This window comes from Bufo bufo, chromosome 6 (genome assembly GCF_905171765.1).
Source record: "Bufo bufo chromosome 6, aBufBuf1.1, whole genome shotgun sequence".
In the NCBI taxonomy this organism is placed as follows: domain Eukaryota; kingdom Metazoa; phylum Chordata; class Amphibia; order Anura; family Bufonidae; genus Bufo; species Bufo bufo.
The window spans coordinates 27,716,194-27,735,586 of NC_053394.1; the positions used below are offsets into that span (position 1 = coordinate 27,716,194).

General features: G+C 47.7%; 1 protein-coding gene across 1 annotated transcript in view; it reads right to left on the reverse strand.

Annotated features, from left to right (window-relative positions):
• Positions 1-213: 213 nt before the first annotated feature.
• LOC121003989 (cilia- and flagella-associated protein 251-like) overlaps positions 214-19,393 on the reverse strand; it is a 280,786-nt gene continuing 261,606 nt past the window's right edge. Inside the window, exon 9 of the mRNA XM_040435998.1 lies at positions 214-264. The gene's annotated coding sequence lies outside the window, so the exon portion shown is untranslated. The remainder of the gene's footprint in view (positions 265-19,393) is intronic.

Here is a 19,393-nt window from a genome sequence, read left to right on the forward strand (position 1 = left end):
CTTCAGTTTCCAGTTCTGGAGGGGACCAGGAAATAAGGAAAAGCACCAAGAATCTGCTCAAGGAACTGTAAGTGCCGCTTTGCCACGTCACATTGCATCACATGGTTGAAATGGCACGGCATACAGACAAAGCATCAAGTAGGGTGACGGGCTGCAGGCTAAGGTGTAACCAGAAGGGACTCACACGCCGACACCTTCTTATCATAGGAGAGTCTTGGCTGCGCATATGGTGTCGCACTACTGGAGCTGGAGCAAGGATTAGAGCTGCAATTAAAGGGACAGAGCTCAATTACCAATTAATTACAAATAGTAAAGCCTTATTTAAAGAGACAGACATCATTTACCTGTGGATTACATATAGTATTGTACAACACTTGGAGTGCACCTCAAAGAGGAGCTATAAGTGCTGCTTTGCCGCATCACATTGCACCACACGGTTGAAGTGGCACGTGGGCATACAGATAAGCATCAAGTAGCGTTTCATTGTAGTGGACGGGCTGCAGGCTAAAGCGTAGCCAGAAGAGACTCACACGCCGACACCTTCTTATCATAGGAGAGTCTTAGGCTACTTTCACACTACCGTTCGGTGCTTCGCTTGTGAGTTCCGTTTGAAGGCTCTCACAAGCGGCCCCGAACGGATCCGTACAGCACCAATGCATTCTGAGTGGATGCGGATCCGCTCAGAATGCATCAGTCTGGCGGCGTTCAGCCTCCGCTCCGCTCAGCAGGCGGACACCTGAACGCAGCTTGCAGCGTTTTCGTGTCCGCCTGGCCGCGCGGAGCCAAACGGATCCGTCCAGACTTACAATGCAAGTCAATGGGGACGGATCCGTTTGACGTTGACACAATATGGTGCAATTTCAAACTGATCCGTCCCCCATTGACTTTCAATGTAAAGTCAGGAGTCCCTATTAATATACCATCAGATCGGAGTTTTCTCCAATCCGATGGTATATTTTAATTTGAAGCGTCCCCATCCCCATGGGAACGCCTCTATGTTAGAATATACTGTCGGTTATGAGTTAGATCGTGAAACTCAAATCCGACAGTATATTCTAACACAGAGGCGTTCCCATGGTGATGGGGACGCTTCAAGTTAGAATATACTGAGAACTGTGTACATGACTGCCCCCTGCTGCCTGGCAGATGCTGCCAGGCAGCAGGGGGCAGACCCCCCCCTCCTGTATTTAACTTATTGGTGGCCAGTGCGGCCCCCCCTCCCTCCCCAGTATTAATTGTAACCAGTGCGGCCCCCCTCCCTCTATATTCACCGGTGGCCAGTGCGGATTCCCAGTATTAAATATGACCAGTGCGGCCTCCCCCTCCCTCCCTCCCCAGTATTAAATATGACCAGTGCGGCCCCCCTCCCTCTATATTCATTGGTGGCCGGCCAGTGCGGATTCCAAGTATTGTGACCAGTGCGGCCTCCCCTCTTCCCCCCCCCCCCTAATTAAAATCACCCCCCCCATCATTGGTGGCAGCGGAGAGTACCGATCGGAGTCCCAGTTTAAATCGCTGGGGCTCCGATCGGTTACCATGGCAGCCAAGACGCTATTGCAGTCTTGGCTGCCATGGTTACTTAGCAATAAATACAAGCATTATACTTACTTGAGTTTCACGATCTAACTCATAACAGACAGTATATTCTAACATAGAGGCGTTCCCATGGTGATGGGGACGCTTCAAGTAAAAATATACCATCGGATTGGAGAAAACTCCGATCTGATGGTATATTAATAGGGACTCCTGACTTTACATTGAAAGTCAATGGGGGACGGATCCGTTTGAAATTGCACCATATTGTGTCAACGTCAAACGGATCCGTCCCCATTGACTTGCATTGTAAGTCTGGACGGATCCGTTTGGCTCCGCGCGGCCAGGCGGACACGAAAACGCTGCAAGCTGCGTTCAGGTGTCCGCCTGCTGAGCGGAGCAGAGGCTGAACGCCGCCAGACTGATGCATTCTGAGCGGATCCGCATCCACTCAGAATGCATTGGGGCTGTACGGATCCGTTCAGGGCCGCTTGTGAGAGCCTTCAAACGGAACTCACAAGCGAAGCACTGAACGCTAGTGTGAAAGTATAGCTGCGCATCGGGTGTCACACTACTGGAGCTGGAGCAATGATTAGGCAGACATCAATTACCTGTGGATTATAAATAGTATAGAGCAATACTTAGGGTGCACCCCAACGAGGAACTCGTCCAGGAGGAACATACAAGTGCAGCTACGCTACATAAAGCACTTTGCGGACAAGGCCAAATTGACTGTTTTACTGTTAGGCCGTGTTACAATTACTGATGGTTCATTCTCTGTTACCAATCTGTTTTATATATTCCCAGGTACTTGTTCACTACCTTGTCTAGTAAACGTAAGTGCTGGGAAAGAACCGCTGTCTGTGTGGCATCGTGTTCCGTCTGTACTTCTGGGCCCCGTCCTCGGTCCTCTCTCAGGTGCACTAGAACATAATGCACAGCGATACACTCCCCTGCAATCTCCCTGCAGCTTACTTGACAGGGGTATTGGTTATCTGCCGTCCGACCCCCAACACTCCCTTTTATTCACCACAAACCCGAACCTAACTCCACCCATCTCTCAACTCAACCTGTCCCCAAATGACACACAGACACCGATCTTGGAATAAATCGGCCACAGCAGCCGTCTTTTATTAACAAATAAACATAACAATTTATAAATAACAATTCCCCCCCGAGGGGAGGTCCTTGAAGCCCCCAAATAACTGCAAAAAACCCTACTGAGTGAGCCATCTTGCCTCCAGCCGTTGCCCTCCAGCTCAGAAGCACCACTGAATGGCCCCTTTAAAATCCGTCACCACTGGGAGTCCAGCCCCCACCATGGAGCCCTCCCAGCATCCTTCTCTGTGAATATGACCAACTTCAAGGACCTCCCCCCGCCACTGACGCGAAGACTTGACCGCCTTAAGACTGAGTGTTCCTCCACAAACGCAAGGCCACCTCAATGCCCTCCTGGATTGCCAAGCTCCACATGTCCAAACCAACCGCATTTAAGTGCACTCCATCAGCCCACCAAAACCCCCCCCCACACCCTTCTCAAGCTCCATATGCCTCACTGCCACTGCCCCATTCCTAGCCATGAACCGACCCATTGCCCGGTTTACCTTAACACGGGCCCTGTTCACACCCTCACGGACCTTGCATCCCTCCACACCATCCTAGGAACTATATCAGACCATACCGTCACCATCCGTGGGAACAACGCCCATATCCTCAGCAAGTCAAACTTAATGCCCTGCAACAACTCCCTAAATGGCCTCGCTACCAGGTCATTACCCCCCACATGCAAAACCAACACCTCGGGTGCCCTATCCTGCCTCACAAACCTGTGAATCTCCGGCAACACCCCGGCCCAAACCATACCTCTCCGCCCTAGCCATCTCACCACCGCCACGGACCTTGAGAACCCCAGCTGCTGACCATCCGGCCGAACCGCTGCCCGGACAGCCCCCCAAAAGACATAAGAATGTCCGAGGATCCACACTAGGGCCGGCACTGCATCTGTAAAGAAAACAAACCAAGACCAACCAATAATAACATTGCATACATAAACCATCCACCTACCAGCCCCCCGGCCGTCCCCTTACAAGTTATGCAAACGAATATATGATCTAAACCGAACAGATTCCCACCGCCCAATCCTTTTTATAATCTCATCACCCAACCCCCACCTCGCCGCTTCCGTTGCCGCCCCGATTCTAAATAAATGACTCGAATACCCGTCAGGCCCCAAACCCAACCGAACCAGACATTTCGAAAAAAAAGCCGCAAACTGAAAACGCGACAAAAAGGAATCATCCCCATGCACTAACAACGGCAACGTATCGCTTCTCCTACCTTCCCAATATTCACGCAAGCTCAATACCGGACACATAGCGCACTCCGGGACTCCAAACAACACTACCCTCCGCCCCCGTCCTTCCGCATCTGTTTTAGACCGGCGAATAACGAACTCTAGCCTGTCCTGAAATAACTCCACATCCGTCCTCTGCAACCCCCCTGCCTTACGCACCGTTGGACTAACCAATTCCCCCACCCGCAATGCCCAAAAAAACGCCAACGAAAAAGCTAATCGGAACAAACGAACCTCCGAAGCGGACGTACATACCACCCCCAGTTGCTCGCCCAGTCTTAACAATAACCCGAAGGACACAGGTCTCCTGCCATCACTCCCTGTTCCCGCCCTGCGCCACCCCTTCAACGCCTGCATCACCAAAAATGACTTAGTCGCATCCGGCTGATGTCTACACTTAAAACCGAACGCCAATCCGGCCATGCAACTATTCATTTTTGCTATAGACCAGCCTTCCTCCCTACAATGACCCACAAACAACAACATAGGAACCTCTAGGTCCCCTTCCCCAACCCCCAACTTACTGCACCAATCCTCCCAGTACTGCCACGATTTTAAATACAACTCCCACGTCCTAGGCGCCAGCGATGCCTGAATGAGACTTGCTACTGTTCTTCGAGTACCTCCCATAGACAACTCGGGCATTCCCTCCCAAACTCCTCCGCATCTGGAGCCAACTGCCGGAACCGATCCCACTGTGAACGAGAAAGAGCGTCAGCTATACCATTATCTACACCAGGCACATGCACCGCCACCACCCACGCATTGATCAACAGACACTCCAACACCAACTGTTGTAACAACCGCACCACCAATCCTGACGAGGCTGACAACCCATTTATCGCCTGCACCACTCCCAAATTATCACAGTGGAACCGAACTTTTCTGTCACGGAACACTTCCCCCCACAACACCACCGCCGCCACAATAGGAAAAAGTTCCAACAAAGCCACATTCTTTACCCAACCTCTTTCCACCCAGCTGTCAGGCCACCGACCCGCACACCACTGCCCCCGGCAATAAACCCCAAAACCCTCACTCCCTGCTGCATCCGAAAATAACTCAAAATCAAACGAATTCACCACATCACCCATAAACAGAGAGCGACTGTTATCACAATCCAAAAAGGAACCCCACACCTTCAAGTCCGCTCTCAACTCTTTTCCCAAACGAACATAATGATGTGGTGCGACCACCCCCGCCGTCGCCATAGACAACCTCCTACGAAACACCCTCCCCATAGGCATAATCCGGCATGCGAAATTAAGTTTTCCAAGCAGCGACTGAAGCTCCCTCAACTGCAGCTTTTTTAAACGACACGCCCTCGCTACCTCCCCTTTCAGATCCTCCAACTTATCTAAGGGCAACCTACACTCCATCCTAACCGTGTCAATCACAATTCCTAAAAAACTCAACTCCGTGACCGGCCCAACCGTCTTATCTGAGGCCAACGGGACCCCAAAAACCCCAAACAACGACTCTAATGTATGCAACAACAATGCGCACACCCTAGACCCCGACGGACCAATACATAGGAAATCGTCTAGGTAATGAATAATAGACTCACAACCCGCCGAATCCGCCACCGCCCATTCCAAAAATGAGCTAAACGCCTCAAAGTACGCACAGGACAGAGAACAGCCCATAGGCAAACATCTATCCACAAAAAACTCCCCCCCCCAAAAACACCCCAACAAATGCAAACAATCCGGGTGAACCGGCAGCAACCGAAACGCAGCCTCGATGTCAGTCTTTGCTAATAGCGCCCCCCTTCCAAATTTCCTAACCCACTGCACTGCCGCATCAAATGAGGTATAAACCACCGAACACAAGGCGGGGTCTATACCGTCATTGACCGACGAGCCCTTCGGAAAAGACAGGTGATGAATAAGCCTAAACTTATTCCTCTCCTTCTTCGGAACTACCCCTAACGGCGACACTCGCAAATTCGGCAAAGGCGGGTCCAAGAATGGGCCCGCCATTCTGCCTAGACTGACCTCCTTGCTAATTTTCTCCGCCACCACTTCCGGATGCTCCAACGCCGACCTCAAATTTTTCTTAATCAACAACCCATCACCCTGAACAAACGGTATCCGAAAACCAACCGAAAAACCTTCCCGCAATAAGCCTGCCGCATCCCTATCCGGATAGCTATCTAGAAACGGGCCCATCCTTCCCAGACCTACTGGCGTCTCCCCCTTTGCTATTAAAATCCCCCCTCTGTCTGTTACCCCTAAAACACCGCGCTGCCCCATGCGACCCTCCACACACAGAGCACTCGTGTTTAAATTTACACTTCGCTCCGAATTTGCATGTCCCATCATTGAATGCGAAACAAAGCCCTTTCGCTGATGCCGACGCGACATTGGACTGCCCTCCGCCTCCTGCATCCCCCCGAAAGGACTGGCCCTGTCTCACCGGCGCAGTAACCTTTAACCACAGCGCGATATCCTTGTGGTCCCACTTTATTTCGGGCCGCACCGCCTTCCGCTGCCGGAACTGTTCGTCGTACCGCAGCCACGCTACCCCCCCCATACACCCTGTACGCCTCCCCAACAGCATCTAAATAACAAAATAACGCCGAACAGCACTCCGGCGCCTTCTCCCCAATTACGCTTGCTAATATCGCGAACGCCTGCAGCCAGTTTGTAAACGTCTGCGGTATCAGCCGATACCTCCGCTTCTCTTCCTCCTCCTTCTTACCCTCCTCCCGTCTCACCCTATCCAGGTTAAACTTGTCTAAGGGAAGCAGAGAAAAAATCTCCACATACTCCCCCTTCCAAATCTTTTCCCTTACCTCCTGTTTCAAATGCGCCCCCAAAGGGCCTTCAAAGCAGACATAAACCTCCCCTCTCGCCCTATCATCCATCCGCACCGTCTCGTCCTCCGCCGCACCCCCCGCCTGCGTTTGCACTGACGCTACCGCAGACCCTACACCTGAACTGGCTCCCCCACTCCCACTCGCTCCACCAGAAAAACCAGACACCCCCCACGCTGGTAACGGAGACGCCCCCCCCATTCCCCAGCCCGCAAGCAAACCTGCCAGCCCGCCTAACAATTGTCCCAAACCCCTGCTAATATCTACAGGGGGCCCCCCAACACCCCCAGCCCCCCCAACAATCTGTGCTAAAGTTCCCCAAGAGGCCTCACCTGGCTGCCTGGGTGCTGTGTCCACACCAGCTGAAGATCCTGAATCCAGTAGATCACTCCTCCGCGTTGCCGCCTCTTCATCCAGTCCCCTAGCCAGCCCCAGGCTAGAGACGTCAGGACATCCATCTTCACAGGCTGCTGCAGAGTGGGCGGAGCTTCTTCTTCCCTGCACACCGACCACCGAAGACAGGGGCCTGCCGCCGGACACCATGGCAACTGCAGCAGCCCCGTTCCTCACGCCGTCCTGTACACGCCGGGAGGTCTCAGCCCCCGATCCTGGGCTGGAGACCCCCGCACCTGGTCCCTCTCCCCCGCCGTCCAACATTGAAGGCCGAGGTGACCGGGCCTGGCCACCTCGCAGGATCCGCCTACCAACCGGATTCCTCCCACGCCGGGGAGTACTTGAGGAAGCGGTCCCCGCCGACCCCCGGCGCGGAGGGTCCCTAGAGAGGCTCCGTTTCCGGCGCTGAGCCTTGGTGGGGGGCTGGGACGCTTTAGACGCCTCCGGGCAGTAGCGCGCCGGCGGCCTGGCCCGCCGCGGACGGACGGATATTGGCTGAGGCCCAGCTGGAGCCTCTGCCGCCCCCTGGAGCATCTGCTGCACCTGCGCTTCTATCCATTCGGCGCCGCAGACCTCCGCCGCTGCCCGCAATCGAGAGATGGTCTCCTCAAGCTGGTCCATGCTGCCGAGTACAGGCACCAGTTCGCCTCAGATTTTCACAAAATGGCCCCTGTCCTCCTCACTGCTACCCTATTTAACCCCTTGACCACACCCCTACACTCAAACCACCCAATCCCCCTTTCCCAGATTCATCCTCCCATCTCCACTAACTCCACCTAACCCACTACCAGGGGTCTCCCTAAACCAAACCCCAGTCATGATGCCCTTCCCTAAGGCTACGCCCTTCAGTCCGGCCATAACTTTCCAAGACTTCACACTGAGATGTCGGATGGATATGATTCGGCAGAGTGGCCTGGTTATTCCTGATTTATCACAATTAATGACAAATTAATTTGTAACAAATCAAATTTCTTGTCGAAGTTTGCCGAATCAAACTTTTAAAAACTTCGCTCATCACTAATGGTTATGTATAAAGTTATTAAGGTTTAGAGGGGTGTCATGTGCCTCCATGGGCCATTGGTGTCATCTATGTGGAGGGAGGACTGGACCATCTGGGGGTGTCTTGTATACTCACTGTTCACTCTATGGTTTCTATGCTGAAGCAGCACAATCTTCTCAGGAATCTAAGAAAAGAAGAAAATCCAAGTGTGAGGTTCTCAGAAGAGTCTTGTGGTGTAAGTGGTGGTTGGTGGTCAGAGATTAGACAGACTGGAGAATGGACCTGGGCCCCGTTTCTGGAGAACCCCTTATCCAAAGACAGAACCCTGGATGATCAATCCTCAAGCAACACGCCAGGAATAGTAAAGCAGTCAATGGGTGCAATTAAATCTATAAGTGTCCATGTAAGACATGCAGAGAAAAAGTCCTCCAGAAATGCCGCTACTATCTGCAGATGTCAGCCACAGCTACTAGATGGAGGTCACCATCAGTCCTGGTCTATTAGCTCCATATTTCATATTAGGGAAGAGCAAACTAAGTGGGTGCAATAATTCACAAAAACCTGCGCTTACCTTAGCCCCCAGCTCTCCTCTCCACTGCTGGTGGAGGAAATAGAAAGAGATAAGAAATATATAAGACATCATAGTAACATCAGGAGAATAACAAGGGAGGACTACAGGGGCCATGTCTAGCCAGGACTCACAGGCTTCTTGGACAGTTTCTCCTGAAACACTTGGGGAGCCAGGATCTTCTTGGTCTATAAAAAATTCCAAAAAGAGGAAATGAAAGGTGTGATGAGCGGAGGACGGAGAATCAGTCTATACGATGTGATCAGCTCATTATCTCTGGACTCTGCTCTTACCTTTCCTCCCCCTCTCCATCCATTTCTTCTTCTCTGTTGGACATAAAGCATAATAAATAAATTAGCATTTTATAATCAATAGGGATGCTCCTTATGAAGAGCTCTAGGTCCAGATTGAAGGAACTTTAGAGACTAGTCATTTAGGGTCAAGTCATGGAGGAGACTCTTAGGACACCAATGGTTGTGGACCAGATGCCTGTAACCTCAGCCCTGCACCTGTTATAAACTTACATGGTCTCCATGGTGTAAAATGTGGGACATCGTCTGATGGTTCTTATCCTACAGGAGAAAAGATAGATCTGGTTAACTGGACACTCTCAGCACATGGGCCCCATATACCCGTCATGCCAGCCCTAGAATGTGCTGCAGGACTGGTGACCACTAATGGGACTTCTATCTGGAGCCACCAGCAATAATTCTATCTCTATAATGTATTATAAGCAGAAGATTTACACTCAGAAAGTGTCCGGATCAGATAATCTCCACCATGGTTATTAATTTACCTGCACAAACTATTCCTTTCTACTTCCTCATAGGAATGTTATCAGGTCACACATAAGGACTACTCCCCCATCATCCTACAAGGAAGACTCCTATATTCTAACAGTAGAGAAGAAAGGTGGTTATGGTGAAGTATAATTACCGTATTGTGGGCTGGGACGTGTACACTCTATACCATCACCTGATGGAGGAAGAAGAGGACAGATATGACTTCTACATGTTCTAGAAATTCTTATCCCCAGAAATGATACAATCGGCCTCGTTACTGAGCAGCAGCGCCATATTCTATAGCAGCCAATCAGATCCCTGTGTTTCCTTCTCTTCTGTCACCTCTTGGCCTTGAGGTTCTTTGTCTCTTGGGATAATGTGGGGTTTGTGAATAAAAACACCATATATTGGGGCAATCACACTATGGGGCAGATGTATCACATTTGCAGGTTCATATATCTATTTTACACAGCGCCAAATTTCCTACATTGCCCACACCTCCTGAGAGATATGTCCTCAGTACAGAACGTGGAATCAATGCCTGCTATGAGCCGACACTAGGAATAATAAATATGTCAGATATTGGATGCCACACCCCTCATGGATAACTCCGTCCACTTTTCTAACCACTGTTCAGGACTGGCGATTGGTGAGAGAAGATGTAAATTTATGACGTTTTACCACCAGATATCAGAAGAAATTCATTTAAAAAACAAATACATCAGTGCACGTGTGGTACCAGTTCCATAAGGATTAGTTTCTGTGACATCATAGGCAGCAGCAGCTGTGGTTTAACCCTTTAATAACCCTAATGTCCTCAAGAATGTTTTGAATTTGAAATCATTTATAGTGATGTACATACCTCACATCACAATGTTCTCCAAACTGTTTCTCTGCCTCCTGGATCCGCTCCTCTGTAATCCTATTCTCCTCATCCTGATGTTTATCCTCCTTCAGATGTTCTGATTCCTCCTCCTTATCCTCATTTTTGTGATGTTCCTCTTCTTTATTCTCCTCCATCTCTGCCTCCTTAGTCTCTTCTTCCAGATATTCCTGCTCCATATTTCTCTCCTCCGCCCCAGCAAACCCAGCTCTGCTACATCTATACACATGACAGCTGCCCAAACACACCCAGCACTGCTACATCTATACACATGACATCTATCTACTGTATAGCAATACTTAGAGATATATAGATGTAGCAGAGCTGGGTGTGCTGGGGCAGCTGTCATATATAGAGATATAGTAGAGCTGAGTGTGCTGGTGCAGCTTTCATGTATATTAGATGTAGCAGAGCTGGGTGTGCTGGGGCAGCTATCATATATAGAGATATAGCAGAGCTGAGTGTGCTGGGACAGCTGTCATATAGAGATATAGCAGTGCTGGGTGTGTTGGGGCAGCTGGGTGTGTTGTGTATAGATGTAGACTTAGCCAGCTATAACAGTAGAAGTCTCATATTTTTTCAGTCAGCAGCAAGGCAGCTTCTGATACAGAAGGTCGTGGGTTCGAATCCCAGCAGAAACTTTTCTGAAATACAAGCACTGACTCCATATATGGACATACAGGGCGGGACTCAGGAAGAGGCTGCATCGCATCGCTGACATGGAGATAAGTATAAGCGTTTATTTTATTTTTTTAATACCCGACTGTTACTGGCACATGGGGGGAGGGGGGTTGGCACCTGATACTGGCACATAGGGGGGAGGGGGGTTGGCGCCTGATACTAGCACATGGGGAGGGGGAGAAGGACCTGATACTGGCACATGGGGGGGCGGAGAGGGGTTGGCTGGCACCTGATACTGGCACATGGGGGGGGGGGGAGAGAGGCACTTAATACTGGCACTTTTTTTTGGGGGGGGGGAGATGGCACTATGATACTGGGACATGGGGGGGGGGAGAGAGGCACTTGATACTGGCACGTGGGAGGGGGGGTTTGGCGCTTGATACTGGCACATGGGTGGGTTTGGCACTATGATACTGGCACATGGGGGGAGAGGGACTTGATACTGGCACTTTTTTGGGGGGGAGATGACACTATGATACTGGGACATGGGGGGGGGGAGGACAGAGGCACTTGATACTGGCACGTGTGAGGGGGGGTTTTGCGCTTGATACTGGCACATGGGTGGGTTTGGCACTATGATACTGACACATGGGGGGGAGGCACTTGATACTGCCACTTTTTTGGGGGGGGAGATGGCACTATGATACTGGGACATGGGGGGGAAGAGAGAGGCACTTGATACTGGCACATGGGGGGGGGGGGTTTGGCACTATGATACTGGCACATGGGGGGTGGGAAGGAAAGAAGCACTTGATACTCGCACATTGGGGGGATGGGAGATGGCACTATGATACTGGGACATGTGGGGGGGAGGAGAGAGGCACTTGATACTGGCACATGATGGGGGGGCATCTATGGGGACACTTACTGGCACATTATTGGGCCTATCAGAAGCCGGACACTGAGGGGCATCTACTGGGGCACTACATATGGGGCATTTTATACTGGTACATTATGGGGGGCACTATCAGGAAGGGGGGAGAGGAGCACTATGGGGGAATTTACTGGGGGCACTATATAGGGGTATTTTATACTGTGACATTATGGGGGCACTATGGGGACATTAGCTCAACTGGGGGCATTACAAGGGGGTATTTTTGCACTGTCACATTATAAGGAGAATTATTTCTACTGGGGGGGCATTATGGTGGGCTTTATTACTCCCCCATGGTATGACCCCCTAGTAGCAGCACCAGCCTCCCCCTGCTCTGCTCTCCCTCTGCCCCTTCTCCAAATCCTTATTATGAAATCTTTCTCATTAGGATAAAGCACAACATCAGCTCTGCCGAGCCCCCGACCAAAGTGTGGAAGTGGTGTCCGAGATCCTCAAGGGCCAAGCCAAGTAACTGTAAGTTTTCATATGAAATATGTTTATGTTATACACATACACTCACCTAAAGAATTATTAGGAACACCATACTAATACGGTGTTGGACCCCCTTTTGCCTTCAGAACTGCCTTAATTCTACGTGGCATTGGTTCAAAAAGGTGCTGATAGCATTCTTTAGAAATGTTGACCCATATTGATAGGATAGCATCTTGCAGTTGATGGAGATTTGAGGGATGCACATCCAGGGCACAAAGTTCCCGTTCCACCACATCCCAAAGATGCTCTATTGGGTTGAGATCTGGTGACTGTGGGGGCCATTTTAGTACAGTGAACTCATTGTCATGTTCAAGAAACCAATTTGAAATGATTCGAGCTTTGTGACATGGTGCATTATCCTGCTGGAAGTAGCCATCAGAGGATGGATACATGTTCTCATTCTGTTTACGCCAAATTCGGACTCTACCATTTGAATCATTCAACAGAAATCGAGACACATCAGACCAGGCAACATTTTTCCAGTCTTCAACAGTCCAATTTTGGTGAGCTCGTGCAAATTGTAGCCTCTTTTTCCTATTTGTAGTGGAGATGAGTGGTACCCGGTGGGGTCTTCTGCTGTTGTAGCCCATCCACCTCAAGGTTGTACGTGTTGTGGCTTCACAAATGCTTTGCTGCATACCTCGGTTGTAACGAGTGGTTATTTCAGTCAACGTTGCTCTTCTATCAGCTTGAATCAGTCGGCCCATTCTCCTCTGACCTCTAGCATCCACAAGGCATTTTTGCCCACAGGACTGCTGCATACTAGATGTTTTTCCCTTTTCACACCATTCTTTGTAAACCCTAGAAATGGTTGTGCGTGAAAATCCCAGTAACTGAGCAGATTGTGAAATACTCAGACCGGCCCGTCTGGCACCAACAACCATGCCACGCTCAAAACCAACAACCATGCCACGCTCAAAATTGCTTCAATCACCTTTCTTTCCCATTCTGACATTTAGTTTGGAGTTCAGGAGATTGTCTTGACCAGGACCACACCCCTAAATTCATTGAAGCAACTGCCATGTGATTGGTTGACTAGATAATTGCATTAATGAGAAATAGAACAGGTGTTCCTAATAATTCTTTAGGTGAGTGTATAATGGTAATAGAAAAATGAGGGGCACTCCTTATAAGGGAACAGGAAACGGTAGTAAGGGTTAAAATTTAATAGAAATAGCACACATCACATCAAATTGTCATATATAAAAACATCATATCAATAACAATAAAATAAATGAATGAAGGTAGGGTCCTGAAAAAACCTGTTGGTAATAAAAGTTCAAGGGTTCATGAGACACTGCCCACAATGAGAATCAGTCCCAGCAGGTCTAAATGCACCTAGATACGGTTGCAAAAGCTTGTGGTTTGACTGTATCAGATGAAGGTATAATTGCCAAACAATGTCCCGCTTCAAACCTCCAGGGTAGGAGGATAGACAGTTGTATCAAGTCCTGAAAGGAATCGCTCTTCAGATATTGTAGCGAAATAGTAACAGATGCTTCTTACCATATGCCTTCACTAGGCTCACTGTGGTGAATCAAAGCAGCAACCGATCACAGCTAACGCGGCGTCCCACGTGTATAGAGTCAGAACGTGACGTCTCACGTGACTCATCAGCTGGAGCTGTGGTAGCGTATCCTGTTGAGCTTACAAACACCACCTCAATGCGAGACTGGCTATGCAGATCACCCCAACCGACGTAGTCACTTCTCGGTCACTTGTAGTACTTGGGGGAAAAAGGCTCACTGTCCCAACTTGCCCAAACGTGTTTCAGGGTATACACCCCTTCCTCAGTGGTGGAGACAGTGAGCTCTGAACAGCTTTTTATATCCTCCCAGAAAGCCAGCCACAGGTGGGACTGCTCTAATTGGGACCTCAGGAAAACCCGGTATGGGAATCAGTTTCATTCCATATAAAACATCAGATCCTGCAGCATTCACATCATTAATAAAATAAACATGTTAAAATACAAATAGACATGGCAATATGGGTATCAAAAAGAAAGATGATATAACCACATGAGGAGACGCATATATCAGCCCTTGCGTCTTAAATGTACCTTCATGCATCTAATCACATACAAAATCATCTGTTTGGGAAATCCAATAATTATATGGAGTAATACCCCAAATTTGACAACCATAAAATATTTAGTCATACATAAATGTCTCATAAGTTAATAAAACATAAAAATGACAATGCCGATGAAATAATCATACCAGATAGAATAAAAACGCATAAAAAACGCACATGCGGTCAGGTGCGTTTTCGATGCGTCATTGATGCGTTTTATTCAAAAAACAATAAAAACAATAAAATCCACCTTTTGGAAGGTTAAAAAGCATACTAAATAGTAAATTTCATAAAATTGAACTCTGGAGAAAATATGTTCAAAGGGAAGTAGAAATATCTGTCCAATTCTTATAGAGGCCTATATGAGTCGTAGAAGGGGAGGGGAGCAGGGCAGGGAGGAAGGAACAGAGTGCTGGGAAACAGCCAAACTCTGAATCTACATCATGAACCCTTGAACTTTTATTACCAACAGGTTTTTTCAGGACCCTACCTTCATTCATTTATTTTATTGTTATTGATATGATGTTTTTTTATATATGACAATTTGATGTGATGTGTGCTATTTCTATTAAATTTTAACCCTTACTACCGTTTCCTGTTCCCTTATAAGGAGTGCCCCTCATTTTTCTATTACCATTTTTTGTCTACCGTGCGGTCTGGGTGGACCGAGAGGTGAGCACCCATCTCCATTCGGTCTATAGGTTGAGCAGCTGGTTTGCATTACTTATACACATATAGCCTACACTGTGCCACACAATATACAGTATACAGCTACACAGTGCCCCACAATATACAGTATACCGCTATACTGTGCCAAAGGAGTGGGGTTTACACAGGAGGAGGGAGGTGCGAAGCGTGCTGGAGGGCCCTTACAAATATTTGCTGTGGGGCTCAGTCACTTCTAGTTACGCCCCTGGCTATGGGGTAGAGTGGCAAGACGAAAGCCTTTTCTTACCAAGAAAAACATCCAAGCCAGGCTACATTTTGCAAAAACACATCTGAAGTCTCCCAAAAGCATATGGGAAAAGGTGTTAAGATCTGATGAAACCAAGGTTGAACTTTTTGGCCATAATTCCAAAAGATATGTTTGGCACAAAAACAACACTGCACATCACCAAAAGAACACCATACCCACAGTGAAGCATGGTGGTGGCAGCATCATGCCAAGGGGCTGTTTTTCTTTAGCTGGAACTGGGGCCTAAGTTAAGCTAGAGGGAATTATGAACAGTTCCAAATACCAGTCAATATTGGCACAAAACCTTCAGACTTCTGCTAGAAAGCTGAACATGAAGAGGAACTTCATCTTTCAGCATGACAACGACCCAAAGCATACATCCAAATCAACAAAGGAATGGCTTCACCAGAAGATTAAAGTTTTGGAATGGCCCAGCCAGAGCCCAGATCTGAATCCGATTGAAAATCTGTGGGGTGATCTGAAGAGGGCTGTGCCCAGGAGATGCCCTCGCAATCTGACAGATTTGGAGTGTTTTTTCAAAGAGGAGTGGGCAAATCTTGCCAAGTCAAAATGTGCCATGCTGATAGACTCCTACCCAAAAAGACTGAGTGCTGTAATAAAATCAAAAGATGCTTCAACAAAGTATTAGTTTAAGGGTGTGCACACTTATGCAACCATAATATTTTATTTTTATATTTTTTCTTCCCTCTACCTAAAGGTTTGTTTTTCAATTGAGTTGTACAGTTTATAGGTCACATTAAAGGTGGAAAAAGTTGTGAAATGATTTATCTTTGTCTCATTTTTTACATCACAGAAACCTGACATTTTAACAGGGGTGTGTAGACTTTTTATATCCACTGTATATGGACATATATATTATAATTACAGTACAGACCAAAAGTTTGGACACACCTTCTCATTCACAGAGTTTTCTTTATTTTCATGACTATGAAAATTGTAGACACTCTTGGCATTCTCTTGATGAGCTTCAAGAGGTAGTCCCCTGAAATGGTTTTCACTTCACAGGTGTGCCCTGTCAGGTTTAATAAGTGGGATTTCTTGCCTTATAAATGGGGTTGGGACCATCAGTTGCGTTGAGGAGAAGTCAGGTGGATACACAGCTGATAGTCCTACTGAATAGACTGTTAGAATTTGTATTATGGCAAGAAAAAAGCAGCTAAGTAAAGAAAAACGGGTGGCCATCATTACTTTAAGAAATGAAGGTCAGTCAGTCAGCCGAAAAATTGGGAAAACTTTGAAAGTAAGGGCTATTTGACCATGAAGGAGAGTGATGGGGTGCTGCGCCAGATGACCTGGCCTCCACAGTCACGGACCTGAACCCAATCGAGATGGTTTGGGGTGAGCTGGACCGCAGAGTGAAGGCAAAAGGGCCAACAAGTGCTAAGCATCTCTGGGAACTCCTTCAAGACTGTTGGAAGACCATTTCAGGGGACTACCTCTTGAAGCTCATCAAGAGAATGCCAAGAGTGTGCAAAGCAGTAATCAAAGCAAAAGGTGGCTACTTTGAAGAACCTAGAATATGACATATTTTCAGTTGTTTCACACTTGTTTGTTATGTATATAATGTGTTAATTCATAGTTTTGATGCCTTCATAGTCATGAAAATAAAGAAAACTCTTTGAATGAAAAGGTGTGTCCAAACTTTTGGTCTGTACTGTATATATATATATACACACACACACACACACACACATGAACATACAAGTAGTTATACACCTATTTCTACACTTAGATCTAATGAAAACATCCAGTACTGCTCTGGGGCCCCCTCTGAGCTCGGGCCCCGAAGCTGTCACTTCCCTGATAGCTACGCCACTAAGCTCAGCCCCATTCACTTGAATAGGACTCAGCTGCATCTGGGTCATGTGACCAATGATTGTGACATCACTGGCCTAGGGAGTGGCATAACCATTCACAGACAGCTGATTGGTGGGGGTGGCGGGATTCAGACTCCCATCAATCTGATCTTGATGACCTATCCTGTCCTGGAGAACCCCTTTAAACTAAGAAATAATATCTTAAAGTGAGGACATGGGGGGGTCTGCATTGGAGGACAGTTTATCAAAACCCCGTCTACAGTATCTCTCTGTATCACTAAACGTCTCTGTAATCGGGTGCTGAGACTATACGGAGAGGCAGCAGACAGATTAGATTAGGATAGGGATCCTTTTGGCAGAGTATAGGCTGATCTTGTAAATTCTCTGGAGTGGCATTGTACCCCCATAACAGTAACAAGACACCCAACACAGAGACACCTACAATAATAGCGATAACCACAGATCCTCGGTGACAGACACAGATACTCCATTAGCCGTGCCAGATACATGGCAACCAGGGAAAGAATACGTTGAGGAGGTGGAAGACTGTATCAGACCACCATGATGACAGGAGGAACAGAGGAGCCAATCACAGCAGAGTTTGTATAGTATAGACCAGTGATGGCTGACCTCCGGCACTCCAGCTGTGGTGAAACTACCACTCCCAGCATGCTCTATTCATTTCTATAGAGTTCTGTGAACAGCCAAACAAGTGTGTATCTTGGGAGTTGTAATTTTACCACAGCTGGAGTGCCAGAGGTCAGCCATCACAGGTGTAGACTATAATGTACCTACAGAGTTATATTCATGCAAATTTGTAATAAAGGTGAGATGCAATACCGGATGCAACAGATGTGGCCCCATTTCTGGAAGAAAGCAGATATGTTTTTCTAACCTCCTTAACCAATGAGCAATGGCCCACATGCTCCTTCCCTTTCCAGTCCCTGCAGATCGGCACTGGAGTTATGCCGGACAGAAGTATTATAATCTATGACTGCGCTGTGAGGGAATCTTGGACACTTAGGGATGAGGAGTCAGGAGACTCGTTTGGCATGTTATAAATATTTAATTGCAAAATTTCACACTCTGCGATCAAACCATCATATTTGTAGAGTGCATGGCCTCTGCATAACTTTGGCGTATCCCCCGCTTGTCTAAGCCTGCTCCCTTGCTAGCGTAGATTTAGACTATTTTCTATGCCTAGAACAAACGTAAAAAATTATAAATAAGACGATCCTACCAGCCCGTCCCCTTTGTTAGACCTGGTGTGAGCAGGGAAAAGTCCCAAATTAGGCAGTAAATCTCCTTTGCAACCAAATCTGCGCCAGATATATGTCAAAAATTGACGTATATCTGATAATATTATTTTTTTTTATCATATGCATGCCACTTGGTCTTGCTATCACACTGCTGTTTTTGGGTTCTGCTACTACTGTGATTTTTTTTAGTGTCTCCATACAGTATTCTGAAAGCCATATTATTATTTTTTTGAGCCATTGTCTTATATAGGGGCTAATTTTTTTCCCGGGATGAGACGACAGTTTGTTACTATTTTAGGGTGCATATGACTTTTTGATCGCTTGGTATTAGGGATGAGCAAACCCGAACTGTATAGTTCGGGTTCGTACCGAATTTTGGGGTGTTCGTGACACAGACCCGAACCCGAGCATTTACGTAAAAGTTTGGGTTCGGGTTCGGTGTTCAGCGCTTTCTTGGCGCTTTTTGAAAGGCTGCAAAGCAGCCAATCAACAAGCGTCATACTACTTGCCTCAAGATTGGCCAGTGCAGCATGTGACCCAGCCTCTATTTAAGCTGGAGTCACGTAGCGCTGCACGTCACTCTGCTCTGATCAATGTAGGGAGAGGATGCAGCTGCTGTTAGGGCGAGATTAGGGAGGGATTAACTCAGCAAAAACACTTAATGAAGTGATCGATCTACAGCTGTGAATCATTCAACTTCTGCTAGTTAATTGCTTACTGTTTTTAGGCTGCCCAGAGCATTTTTCTGTCACTTTTTTCTCGGGTGATCGGCTGACATTTTGTGTCTTGTGGTGCGCCAGCACAAGCTGCCACCAAGTCCATTTAACCATGAATAGCAGTTTTTTATTTTTGCTATATCCTACATCAGGGGCTTGGCTGTACTTATTGTCA